Genomic DNA, 14,357 nt, shown 5'->3' with positions numbered 1-14,357 from the left:
GACAAACTGATGCCCCTTTAAGAAGATTAAAGTCCGCCTGATGGCTCTCCTCCTTTAACAGTCCCTCCTTCATAAATGAAACAGGATGTGTCTGATGATGTGTCACACACCACATGGCCAGTTAAGGTTGTAAAATGTTAATATGACATTCCCCAGTGAATGCATTTGTGCTGGCTGAAAGCATCAAAAACGCTACATGTGAACATAGCCCAAGTGGTGGAGGAACATTTTTGTTTTGGGCTATTTATGTGGCCTTACATACAAATCATTACTGTCATGATCCCAGTGCAGGTTTTGACCTGCACGTCAGGGGTTAATGTCTTGGGCTCAGTGCAGGCTTGACCTGCATGACGGGGGTTAATTATTGTAGCCTCTCTTTGGCTCAAGGAGGGCTTCTTATAGCCCTGAGAGACTCCAATCCCTGTCAGTTATACTTTTGCTTTTGGCCGAGTGTGGTGACCCCTGAGTACCTGTGCCTTCTGATTGTCTTCTAGCTTGCTTATATGGTTCTGACCCGGTTCTGTCCACTGTTGTGAGTTTGTCTCTTGATTCTGTACTGTTTATCTGCTTCTCTGGTTTCTGACTCATTGCCTATGTCCTGACTAGTCTCTGATTGCCCCTCTTGTACTGTGCTGCTATCTCCGTGTATGACTCATTGCTTACGTTTTGACTACTCTCTGCTTGTCCCTCTGGTACCGCGCTGACCTCTCTGTGTATGACCCCCGTTTGTCTGATTTGAGGATCCCTGTAGTAGAATCCTGCACTTATCTCCAGCAGCAGGACGCTAAGCCCCGCCCCCTGCAGTCACATGATCGTAGGTCCTTCACTGCTTTCTACCTTCAGTGACACAGGTCCTGTGAGCCTGGAGCATGCACTGTCACCATTGCTGCCCCACTCCACCGGTATCTTTGGGCACAGGTTTGTACTCAGGACATGCGCACTGGCTCAGGGAGCAAGTGCAGTGTGGTGATCCTGACATTATAACTGACCGTGAACTTTTTTTATCTCACTTCTGCAGCATGGACCCAATGCATGCTTTATCTGAGCAGGTGAAATGCTTGACTCAGTCGCTGCGGAAGCTAAGTTTAGAACACCAAACTCTGACCCAGTCCCAACGGCAGGTTGCGAACTTGGCTCAGGGGCTGCTTTCCGCTGGGTTTCAGCAGGTGGGGACTAGAGATGTCATTTTAGTCTCACCCAAATCTCTGGTTAAGTTACCAGATACGTTTGCTGGTAACAAAAATGAATTTAGAGCGTTTAAGGAGGGCTGTAAGCTCTTTTTCTCCTTGAGACTCCGCTCTGGGGATGAGAAACAGGGTGGGGGTGATTATTTCCCGCAGGCCTGGGGATTTTCTCTTTCCTCTTCTGCCCCAGAGAGAATGACTGTGGATGCGTTTTTTGAAGCCTTAGGGCTTATTTACTATGAGCCCGATAGAGTGCGTTTGGCTAAGGACAAGGTGATTAGTGTCTTTCAAGGGAAGCACTCGGCCGAGTGGTTCTGTTCTGAATTTACACATTGGGCAGCTGAGATTTCTTGGAGTGATGCCGTCCTTCGTGGGTTGTTCCGTAGAGGCCTGTGTGAACGTCTGAAGGATGCCCTGGCACTTCATCCTCCACCTGACTACCCGGAGGATACCATGACCCAAGCGGTTCGTATGGATCGCAGACTGCAGGCAAGAGGGGTGATGCCACTCGAAACCTCTTTATTCCCCAGTGGAGGTGAGACCCGAACTCTTCCTGAGGCTATGGAGGTGAGCACTGTCACCTGTGAGGAGAAGGAAAGAAGACGCCGCTGGGAGAAGCAGTTGTGCTTTTATTGTGGGGAATCTGGACATTGAAGAAGGACTGCCCCTCCTGTCCGTCATCCTCCAAGGTGGCGGGAAAATGACTAGGTCTGGGTAGTAATCGAGGAGGCTACCCAAACCTTCAGGTACCTTTTTCCTCACTTGCAAAAATTGTGTTTCGGGTGGAACTGGATCTTGCAGATGGTCCTGTTCAGACTACTGCCTTGTTGACTGTGGCTCTGCTGTTAACCTGATTGATGCCCAGGTTATAGTGCTTAATAAGATAGGGACAGTCAGGCTTCAGGACCCTGTTAAACTTGTGGCAATTAACTTGTCCTCTCTTACCCGGGATGGTATCTGTTTCAGGTCTGAACTTTTTTCTCTGAAAGTGGATTCCACTCATGTGGAAAAAATAACTTGTCTTGTGTTAGATAACTTTCCTGCAGGACTGGTACTGGGGATGCCTTGGCTACAACGCCATAATCCTACCATTGATTGGGTGACAGGGGAGATCACTCAATGGGGATGCAAAGATAAATGTTGTAACCTGGGACCTTTTGTTAACTCTGTTAAAACCATATCTGTGTCGTCTGTCAGTCTGGAAGGTATTCCGGAGTACCTGAAGGATTTCGAAGACGTATTTTCCAAAAGCGAGGCTGAGGCACTGCCATCACATAGACCCTATGATTGTGCCATTGATTTAGTACCCGGAGCCAAGTTACCTAAGCTCGATTGTTAAATTTGTCCAGGCCTGAGTGCCAAGCCATGAAGGAGTACATAACTGAGAGTCTCCGCAAAGGGCATATCAGGCCTTCTGTGTCACCTGTGGCAGCAGGATTCTTCTTTGTGAAGAAGAAAGATGGTGGTTTGCTGTCGCGCCTCGACTTTCGGGAACTTATCAAGATAATGGTTAGGAACACTTATCCACTTCCCCTCATCCCAGACTTATGTAACCAGCTATCTGGGGCCCAATGGTTCTCCAAATTAGATCTTCGGGGGGCCTACAACATGATGAGGGTTCGGGAAGGGGATGAGTGGAAAACTGCGTTCCTCACATCAGAGGGACTCTTTGAAAACCTGGTTATACCATTTGGGTTAACTAATGCCCCCGCTATTTTCCAAAACTTTATCAATGTTGTGTTTTCTGACCTGATAGGCCATTTTGTTGTCATTTATTTGGATGACATTTTGGTGTATTCCCCGGACAGTCAGTCTCACTTGCAACATCTACAGACAGTTCTCCAGAGACTCAGGGAGAACCACTTGTTTGCTAAATTGGAAAAATGTTTGTTTTTCGTACAGGAACTGTCTTTTTTAGGGCTGATTGTATCTTGTGAGGGGTTTCGTATGGACCCTAAGAAGGTGCTGGCGATCGCAGACTGGGTTCAGCCTCGTGATCTTAAGGGGCTCCAGCGCTTCTTTGGATTTGCGAACTATTATGGAGATTCATTAAAGGTTTCTCTCAAGTGGTTAAACCACTCATGAATCTTACCCGGAAGGGGGCTGATCTAAAAAATTGGTCAGAACTCGCTAAGGAGTCCTTCTCAGCTCTTAAGAAATGTTTCATGTACGCCCCGGTGTTGGTTCAGCCAGACACGTCCAAACCATTTATTGTGGAGGTGGATGCTTCTGAAGTAGGGGTGGGGGCAGTGTTGTCCCAGGGTCCGGCCACCCTTACTAATCTCAAACCCTGTGCTTTCTTCTCCAAGAAGTTCTCATCCACCGAGAGAAACTATGATGTAGGCAATAGAGAACTTCTTGCGGTCAAGCTGGCATTCGAAGAATGGAGGCACATTTTGGAAGGGGCGGCTCACCCGATCACGGTTATCACTGATCACAAAAATTTTGCATTCCTTGAATCTGCTAAGAGGCTTACTCCTAGACAAGCCCGTTGGTCACTTTTTTTTCATGGTTTCAATTCTCAATTACTTTTCAACCAGCATCCAAAAATGTTAAAGCGGATGCGCTGTCCAGAAGTTTTGACCCGGTGTCTCCCCCCAAGCCGCCGTCCTCCATTCTTTGCCCGGGGGTGGTAGTGGCGGGGGTCTCGTCAGAATTGGAACAAGAAATTATGAGGGCCCAGTCCCTAGCTCCGGCGGCCAGGCCAGGAGATAAATTGTTTGTTCCAGATTTATTGCGGCCTTGATTTTTGCAGGAGTTTCATGAGTCTAGGCTGAGTGCTCATCCCGGTATCACAGCCACTAGAGAGGCAGTAGTCAGGGTTTTTTGGTGGCCTTCACTTGGGTCCGATGTCAAGAAATTCATTTCTGCTTGTGAAGTTTGTGCCCGTTCCAAAAGCTTGCATAACCGACTGGCTGGGGAACTCATACCGTTACCGTTTCCTGATAGTCCATGGACTCATCTCTCCATGGACTTTATTACCGGTCTTCCACCATCCGGGGCAATACCGTGATCTGGGTGGTGGTGGACAGGTTTTCGAAACAAGCCCATTTCATTCCCTTGGCAGCATTACCCTCAGCAGCAACATTGTCAAGGTTGTTTGTGCTGCATGTGGTCCGATTGCATGGCGTACCCCTGAATGTTGTGTCTGACTGAGGTGTGCAGTTTGTGGCCAAATTTTGGAGGGCATTCCGAAAGAAATTGGGCATCTCACTCTCCTCGGAGAGTAATGGTCAGACGGAACGCACCAATCAATCCCTGGATCAGATTCTCAGGTGTCTGACCTCTACCAGACAGGAGAATTGGTGTGATGCGTTACCGTTGGCGGAGTTTGCTTTTAACAACCGGGTGAATCAATCCACCAACATGTCCCCATTCCTGGTCAATTATGGGTTTAATCCTCATTTTGGGAAGTTTTCCCGGGTGGATTCCGGTTGTCCAGGGGCGGAGGGATCCGTTCAACGGTTAAAAAACCTCTGGGCTGAAGTTTGGCGTAATATCTCTCTGGCCCAGGGGTGGTATAAATATTTTGCTGACAAATAGAGAGCCCCGGGACACATGTTTCAGGTAGGGGAGAAGGTTTGGCTTTCCACACGTAACATCAACTTGAAGGTACCATCAGCTAAGTTGGGACCAATGTTCATTGGTCCGTATGAGATTGTGGAAATAGTCAGCCCAGTGGCATATAGGCTGCGTCTACCCGCCTCCTTAAAAATATCCAATGTGTTCCATAAATCGCTGTTGAAACCCGTGGGGTCTGTCAAGGAGGACTCCGAGCTTGTTGTTCCTCCAGTGTTGGTGGAGGGTCACTTGGAGTATGAGATCGGACATATTGTGGACTCACAGCGGGTGCGCCGCTCCTTGCAGTACCTGGTCCACTGGAAGGGATATGGACCTGAGGATCACTCGTGGGTTCCTGCTCACTCTGTACATGCAGATCGCCTGGTCCGGGCTTTCCATGCCAAATACCCGGGAAAGCCTGGGGGTCCAGAGGCCCCCCGTTGAGAGGGGGGTATTGTCATGACCCCAGTGCAGGTTTTGACCTGCACATCAGGTGTTAATGTCTTGGGCTCGGGGGTTAATTATTGTAGCCTCTCTTTGGCTCAAGGAGGGCTTCATATAGCCCTGGGAGACTCCAATCCCTGTCAGTTATACTTTTGCCTTTGGCTGAGTGTTGTGACCCCTGAGTGCCTGTGCCTTCTGATTGTCTTCTAGCTTGCTTATATGGTTCTGACCCGGTTCTGTCCCCTGTTGTGAGTGTGTCTCTTGATTCTGTACTGTTTATCTGCTTCTCTGGTTTCTGACTCATTGCCTATGTCCTGACTAGTCTCTGATTGCCCCTCTTGTACTGTGCTGCCATCTCCATGTATGACTCATTGCTTACGTTTTGACTTCTCTCTGCTTGTCCCTCTGATACCGCGCTGCCCTCTGTGTATAACCCCCGTTTGTCTGATTTGAGGATCCCTGTAGTAGAATCCTGCACTTATCTCCAGCAGCAGGATGCTAAGCCCCGCCTCCTGCAGTCACATGATCGTAGGTCCTTCACTGCTTTCTACCTTCAGTGACACGGGTTCTGTGAGCCTGGAGCATGCATCGTCACCACTGCTGCCCCACTCCACAGGTATATTTGGGCATAGGTTTGTACTCAGGACATGCGCACCGGCTCAGTGAGCAAGTGCAGTGCGGTGTTCCTGACAATTACCCTGGAAATGATGTTCCTTAACATATTTCCCAGGAAAATCAATTTTGGTTTAGTTTTTGTATGTTTTATTGTGCGCTCAGAAAAGTGGCGTAAGACTCTGACAACATTGTTCACAGAATTGATCTGGGAATCACAAATGATGCTTCCAGGCGTCTTCCCCATGATGTTCCCATGTTATTTCAGCACTGTTCCCATTGATTTCAGATGTTTTCAGATCCTAAAAAGCCCCCCGGGGGAGGTCGCGGCTAAAATGCTCGGGTTTCCCATAGACTTACATTGTGCTCATTGTTCGGGTCGAGCACCCGAGCATTCCAATTTGCTCAACCCGAGCAACGAGCACTCGAGCATTTTAATGCTCGCCCATCACTAGTTGTAAGTGTTGTAGGCTGGGAGTGCACTTACAGTTCTTCTGGATGTATGGATGCGCTCAGTTTATGTAAAAATTGACAATTTGCTAATTAAAGGACAAATATTTTTATTGATGTTTTTATCATAAAATATTTTCTTAATGGGATGCAGTCAAAAGATGTCACATGGATCAAACATTTTATATTTTTTAAATTATCTCTACAAGTTTAATTTAGTTATTCCAAGATTATTACTGCAGTTAATTGGTGAATTGTATGATTTGTCTGGGTAACAGGGTCTTCATAAGTTACAGAGACATATTAGATGAATGAGACATCTTGTAAGTGTACAAATATAGTTACTGTGATCCCCAGTAGAAATTTAATGTTTCTCATCCTTGGTCTTCATAGAAAAGTATTTTAATATTCTGTGAAAGATAAAAAAAGAAATTACCATTTTGCATTACCCTGTAAAAGAAGGAAGTGCAGTCAAAGAAGGCAGTGCCGTCAAAAATGTTTGTAAGGGTCTGTTCACATTGCATTTTTACTTTAGGATTAGTGTATGGGGAAGGCTTCCAGCACACATGCTGTAAGTATCTATCTGTCTCCATGCACCCATTTGTTAAGAGTGTCCATTAGGTCTTGCTCACACGCGAGACAATCGTATTACACTCAGATGACACTCAGCTCAATCTCTGACAGAGTTTGGTTCAAGTGACATTAGTATAACCGGCTCGATTCTCTTGCTTGAGATAATCAATGACCGCGTGACGCCTCCCTTAGGCTACTTTCACACCAGTTTTTTTACGTCAGTCACAATCCGTCGGTTCGATGGATCAACGGATCTGTTGCAGATTGTGAAAAACTGATGCGATGGATCAGTTTTTTTGATGGATCTGACTAGCGGATCCGTCGAAAAATCGGATCTGTCACATCCGTTTTTTCATCCGTTTTTTGACGGATCTGTTTTTAAAAACACCCACAGACAGATAGAGATAGATAGAATACATAGATATATCTATAGATATATCCATAGACATATCCATAGATATATCTATAGATATATAGCCATAGATATATAAATAGATATAGCTATGGATATATCAATAGACATGATATATCCATAGATATACAGTATCTATGGATATATCTATTTATATATCTATGGCTATATACAGGGGCGGACCTACCACTCGTGCAGCCGGTTCATTGAATGGGGGCCCCAGGAGAGAGGGGGCCCCTCCAGCCTCCTGCACCACATGGCTAATTATTCAAGTTTCAAATAATTAGCCATGTGGAGCGCAGGAGGAGAGGAGAGCAGCGCCAAGCATTGGAGGACCTGTGGTGACGTCATCGTCATATGATCAGGGGGCGGAGCAGATCACAGGCCTTCACCATTGATCAGCTCTGCCCCCTGATCACATGATGATGACATCATCACAGGTCCTTCAGATCACACAGGAGCTTGCTGCCAGGTAAGAAGAAAGTTGTTTTTTTTAAATTTAATTATTATGTTTCCCTGCAGGATGGAGACACATGGACCATGTGTCTCCATCCTGCCAGGGCAGATTGGAGACAGGGGGAAGGCAAGATAGAGACGGGCAGGATTGGAGATGGGGGCAGGATTGGAGACATTGGGGGCAGGATGGAGACAGGGCAGGATGGAGATGGGGCAGGAATGGAGGCAGGGGCAAGATTGGAGATGGGGCATGATTGGAGACATTGAGGGCAGGATGGAGATGGGGCAGGATGGAGATGGGGCAGGATTGGAGACGGGGCATGATTGGAGACATTAGGGGCAGGATGGAGATGGGGCAGATTGGAGACATTGGGGGCAGGTTGGAGACAGGGCAGGATGGAGGCAGGGGCAGGATGCAAATGGTGGCAGGATTGGAGACATTGGGTCAGGATTGGAGACATTGGGGGCAGGATGGAGATGGGGCAGTATGGAGACATTGGGGGCAGGATTGGAGACATCGGGGGCAGGATTGGGGACATTGGGGGCAAGATGAAGATGGGGCAGGATTGGAGATGGGACAGGATGGGGAAGGATTGAAGACAGGGCAGGATTGGAGACGGGCAGGATTGCAGACGGGGCAGGATTGGAGATGGGGCAGGATTGGAGATGGGGCAGGATTGGAGACGGGGGCAGGATTGGAGACGGGGGCAGGATTTGGAGACAGGGGCAGGATTTGGAGACATTGGGGTCAGGATGGAGACGGGGCAGGATGGAGATGGGGGCAGGATGGAGATGGGGGCAGGATTTGGAGACATTGAAGTCAGGATTGGAGACATTGGGGTCAGGATGGAGATGGGGCAGGATGGAGATGGGGCAGGATGGAGATGGGGCAGGATGGAGATGGGGCAGGATTGAGACGGGGGCAGGATTGGAGACGGAGCATGATTGGAGACATTGGGGGCAGGATGGAGATGGGGCAGGATGGAGATGGGGCAGGATGGACACAGGGGCAGGATTGGAGACGGGGCATGATTGGAGACATTGGGGCAGGATGCAGATGGTGGCAGGATGGAGATGGGGCAGGAGGGAGACATTGGGGGCAGTTTGGAGATGGGGCAGGATTGGAGACATTGGGGGCAGGATGAATATGGGGCAGGATGGAGATGGGGCAGTATGGAGACATTGGGGGCAAGATGGAGATGGGGCAGGATTGGAGACGGGACAGGATGGGGGCAGGATTGGAGACGGGGCAAGATTGGAGACAGGGTAGGATTGGAGACGGGGCAGGATTAGAGACGGGGGCAGGATGGAGACAGGTTGCAGGATTGGAGACATTGGGGGCAGGATTGGAGACATTGGGGGCAGGATTGGTGACATTGGGGGCAGGATGGAGATGGGGTAGTATGGAGACATTGGGGGCAGGATTGGAGACATTGGGGGCAAGATGGAAACGGGGCAGGATTGGAGACAGGACAGGATGGGGCAGAATTGGAGACGGGGTAGGATTGGAGACGGGGCAGGATTAGAGACGGGGCAGGATGGAGACGGGTTGCAGGATTGGAGACATTGGGGCAGTATTGGAGACGTTGGGGGCAGGATTGGAGACATTGGGGGCAGGATTGGAGACGGGGGCAGGATGGAGACGGGGCAGGATGGAGACGGGGGCAGGATGGAGACGGGGCAGGATTGGAGACATTGGGGGCAGGATTGGAGACATTGGGGGCAGGATGAATATGGGGCAGGATGGAGATGGGGCAGTATGGAGACATTGGGGCAAGATGGAGATGGGGCAGGATTGGAGACGGGACAGGATGGGGGCAGGATTGGAGACGGGGCAAGATTGGAGACAGGGTAGGATTGGAGACGGGGCAGGATTAGAGACGGGGGCAGGATGGAGACAGGTTGCAGGATTGGAGACATTGGGGGCAGGATTGGAGACATTGGGGGCAGGTTTGGTGACATTGGGGACAGGATGGAGATGGGGTAGTATGGAGACATTGGGGGCAGGATTGGAGACATTGGGGGCAAGATGGAGACGGGGCAGGATTGGAGACGGGACAGGATGGGGGCAGAATTGGAGACGGGGTAGGATTGGAGACGGGGCAGGATTAGAGACGGGGGCAGGATGGAGACGGGTTGCAGGATTGGAGACATTGGGGCAGTATTGGAGACGTTGGGGGCAGGATTGGAGACATTGGGGGCAGGATTAGAGACGGGGGCAGGATGGAGACAGGTTGCAGGATTGGAGACATTGGGGGCAGGATTGGAGACATTGGGGGCAGGATTGGTGACATTGGGGACAGGATGGAGATGGGGTAGTATGGAGACATTGGGGGCAGGATTGGAGACATTGGGGGCAAGATGGAGACGGGGCAGGATTGGAGACGGGACAGGATGGGGGCAGAATTGGAGACGGGGTAGGATTGGAGACGGGGCAGGATTAGAGACGGGGGCAGGATGGAGACGGGTTGCAGGATTGGAGACATTGGGGCAGTATTGGAGACGTTGGGGGCAGGATTGGAGACATTGGGGGCAGGATTGGAGACGGGGGCAGGATGGAGACGGGGCAGGATGGAGACGGGGCAGGATGGAGACGGGGTAGGATGGAGACGGGGCAGGATTGGAGACATTGGGGGCAGGATGAATATGGGGCAGGATGGAGATGGGGCAGTATGGAGACATTGGGGGCAAGATGGAGATGGGGCAGGATTGGAGACGGGACAGGATGGGGGCAGGATTGGAGACGGGGCAAGATTGGAGACAGGGTAGGATTGGAGACGGGGCAGGATTAGAGATGGGGGCAGGATGGAGACAGGTTGCAGGATTGGAGACATTGGGGGCAGGATTGGAGACATTGGGGGCAGGATTGGTGACATTGGGGACAGGATGGAGATGGGGTAGTATGGAGACATTGGGGGCAGGATTGGAGACATTGGGGGCAAGATGGAGACGGGGCAGGATTGGAGACGGGACAGGATGGGGGCAGAATTGGAGACGGGGTAGGATTGGAGACGGGGCAGGATTAGAGACGGGGGCAGGATGGAGATGGGTTGCAGGATTGGAGACATTGGGGCAGTATTGGAGACGTTGGGGGCAGGATTGGAGACATTGGGGGCAGGATTGGAGACGGGGGCAGGATGGAGACGGGGCAGGATGGAGACGGGGGCAGGATGGAGACGGGGCAGGATGGAGACGGGGCAGGATGGAGACGGGGTAGGATGGAGACGGGGAGGATTGGAGACATTGGGGGCAGGATGAATATGGGGCAGGATGGAGATGGGGCAGTATGGAGACATTGGGGGCAAGATGGAGATGGGGCAGGATTGGAGACGGGACAGGATGGGGGCAGGATTGGAGACGGGGCAAGATTGGAGACAGGGTAGGATTGGAGACGGGGCAGGATTAGAGATGGGGGCAGGATGGAGACAGGTTGCAGGATTGGAGACATTGGGGGCAGGATTGGAGACATTGGGGGCAAGATTGGTGACATTGGGGACAGGATGGAGATGGGGTAGTATGGAGACATTGGGGGCAGGATTGGAGACATTGGGGGCAAGATGGAGACAGGGCAGGATTGGAGACGGGACAGGATGGGGGCAGAATTGGAGACGGGGTAGGATTGGAGAAGGGGCAGGATTAGAGACGGGGGCAGGATGGAGACGGGTTGCAGGATTGGAGACATTGGGGGCAGTATTGGAGACGTTGAGGGCAGGATTGGAGACATTGGGGGCAGGATGGAGACATTGGGGGCAGGATGGAGACGGGGCAGGATGGAGACAAGGCAGGATTGGAGACATTGGGGGCAGGATGGAGACGGGGATAGGATGGAGACGGGGATAGGATGGAGACGGGGCAGGATGGAGACGGGTTGCAGGATTGGAGACATTGGGGGCAGTATTGGAGACGTTGGGGGCAGGATTGGAGACATTGGGGGCAGGATGGAGATGGGGACAGGATGGAGACGGGGCAGGATTAGAGACATTGGGGGCAAGATGGAGACAGGGCAGGATTGGAGACATTGGGGCAGGATGGAGACATAGGGGGCAGAATGGAAACATTGGGCAGGATTGGGAGCAGGGTGGAGACGGGGCAGGATTGGATACGGGGGCAGGACTGGAGATGCAGAGGGCAGACACAGGGGGCAGGATTGCAGGTACAGGGGGCATGATTGGAGACAAAGGAGGCAGGATGAAAGACATGGGGGCAGGATTGCAGGTACAGGGGGCATGATTGCAGACACAGGGGGCATGATTGGAGACAAAGGGGGCAGGATGAAAGACACAAGGGGCATGATTGGAAACAGGGCACAATGGAGACATGGGGCAGGATTGGAGACAGATGGGGCAGGATCATGGGGCAGGATGGATACGATGGAGACAGATGGGGAGATCATATGGGGCACAATGGATACTCATGAGGGTGAGATGGGAGAACATATGGCTGAAGCCAGGAATGAGACACACGGGGGCCAGGATGGGGGATATTATTACCATAGGGGCTAATTACAGGATATTATTACTGCAGTGATGTATTTATTTTAGTTTTCGAGTATACTGTTTTAAAAGAGGGGCAGTCCAGTTACTGTGTAGAGTGATACGATGTTGCCTCTTTTTCTTCATGTGATGTAATGTAGAAGTTGGGAAAAAAATAAGTAATGTGTTCTGCAAGCGAAGCTCTAGATAACTGTGTTATTTCCTGCAGAGATGAGCCCTGGCTGGAAGACGGGATGGCGATCTGTGCTGGATGAAAGATGAAAAGCAAGGATGAAGGACTTTACCTAGAGACGTCACTGGACTGTTAGTGTGTTACCTATACACTGACACTATACACTGTATACTATATACAGAGGTCTTGTGCATAATGTCACCAGTGATCACTGTATTACCTGTACGTTATACAGAGCTCCTGTGTATAATGTCATTAATCACTGTATTACCAGTACACAGACACTGGATAGTAAGTACAGATGCCCTGTGTATAATGGCACTTATGGCGATAGTATTGTTTTTTTATTACTGATCAGTATTGTAGTATTCAGTCACTATGTGGTGGCAATATGTGGCCTGGACATGGTGTTGCGGTATTTGTCCCTTGTATGTGCTATTATTTGGTCACTTTGTGGTGGTAATACAGTTAGGTCCATATATATTTGCACAGAGACAATATTTTTCTAATTTTGGTTCTAGACATTACCACAATGAATTTTAAACAAAACAATTCAAATGCAGTTGAAGTTCAGACTTTCAGCTTTCATTTGAGGGTATCCACATTAAAATTGGATGAAGGGTTTAGGAGTTTCAGCTCCTTAACATGTGCCACCCTGTTTTTAAAGGGGCCAAAAGTAATTGGACAGATTAAATAATTGAAAAAATGTTCATTTCAAGTACTTGGTTGAAAACCCTTTGTTGGCAATGACTGCCTGAAGTCTTGAACTCATGGACATCACCAGACGCTGTGTTTCAACCTTTTTGATGCTCTGCCAGGCCTTCACTTCGGTGGTTTTCAGTTGCTGTTTGTTTGTGGGCATTTCTGTCTGAAGTTTAGTCTTTAACAAGTGAAATGCATACTCAATTGGGTTGTGTTATGATTGAGTCACCGTAGGAGGCAAAAAACAGAAATGCTAGCTAAGTCCTGAAAACCAGAGAAGTTGGCAACTATCAGATTGCAGACCCCTGAACCTATCAACACAACTAGCAGTAGCCGTGGGGGGTTCCTACGATGACCTAGACCACTCGATCACAGCCGGAGAGATACATAGGCCTAAAGAAGGAAAGGGGAAATCTAACTGCCCCAGAGCAGACCCCAAAGCAATAGGCAGCCCCCCACATATAATGACGGTGAAGCAAGATGAAAACACTTACACAGACAGAAAGACAGGCTGAGCAAAGACGGGGCCCAAAAACTACCTAGATAGGAACGGATAGGAAGGCTGCTGTCTGCAATCTGCCAAAACCCTATCAGAGACAAAAGCCAACAAGCTGATATAAAAATGGCCCTGAAGCAACTAAGCTTCAAAAACTAAATCAGCACTCAGGTACTTTCAGAAGACAGAGCTCAAGGAACACTGCACACTCCAGCAGGGAGTGGCAGAATCCAAAAAGCAAGAAAAACAAAAGCAAATCTTAGATGCAAAAAGGCAAAACAGAAAACTTAGCTTTAGGAGAGCAGGAATCAGACTGGTGTCCAAGAGTCCACAGAGAAATCACCCGCAGGGCAGGAAGGGCGTAGGCTGCCTTAAATCCAGTCAGTGACTCCACTCAGCCAATCGTCTTCATTAGTCCCATGTGCCTGATAATCAGGCTCACTACCTTCCTTCACTAGAATAGGGAGTTCACCAGGCCTCAGTGACGGAGGGGAAAATGAACTCAAAACAGGGTTGAGATCAGGTGACTGACTTGGCCATTCAACAATATTCCACTTCTTTGCTTTAATAAACTCCTGGGTTGCTTTGGCTTTATGTTTTGGGTCATTGTCCATCTGTAGTATGAAATGGCAACCAATCAGTTTGGCTGCATTTGGCTGGATCTGAGCACACAGTATGGCTCTGAATACCTCAGAATCCATTCGGCTGCTTCTGTCCTGTGTCACATCATCAATAAACACTAGTGACCCAGTGCCACTGGCAGCCATGCATGCCCAAGCCATCACACTGCCTCCGCCGTGTT

At 49.7% G+C, this 14,357-nt stretch overlaps 1 protein-coding gene across 4 annotated transcripts in view; it reads right to left on the bottom strand.

Moving 5' to 3' along the window:
* Positions 1-6,344: 6,344 nt before the first annotated feature.
* The window catches only part of ENPP7 (ectonucleotide pyrophosphatase/phosphodiesterase 7), a 108,511-nt gene continuing 100,498 nt past the window's right edge, over positions 6,345-14,357 (bottom strand). For all 4 annotated transcript variants that reach the window (XM_073588094.1, XM_073588096.1, XM_073588097.1 and 1 more), the window contains one exon: positions 6,345-6,661. The gene's annotated coding sequence lies outside the window, so the exon portion shown is untranslated. The remainder of the gene's footprint in view (positions 6,662-14,357) is intronic.

Source organism: Dendrobates tinctorius, unplaced genomic scaffold, assembly GCF_039654945.1.
Source record: "Dendrobates tinctorius isolate UK_male_01 unplaced genomic scaffold, ASM3965494v1 ptg000103l, whole genome shotgun sequence".
NCBI classification, from domain to species: Eukaryota; Metazoa; Chordata; class Amphibia; order Anura; family Dendrobatidae; genus Dendrobates; species Dendrobates tinctorius.
This window is presented reverse-complemented; position numbering and strand designations above follow the sequence as displayed.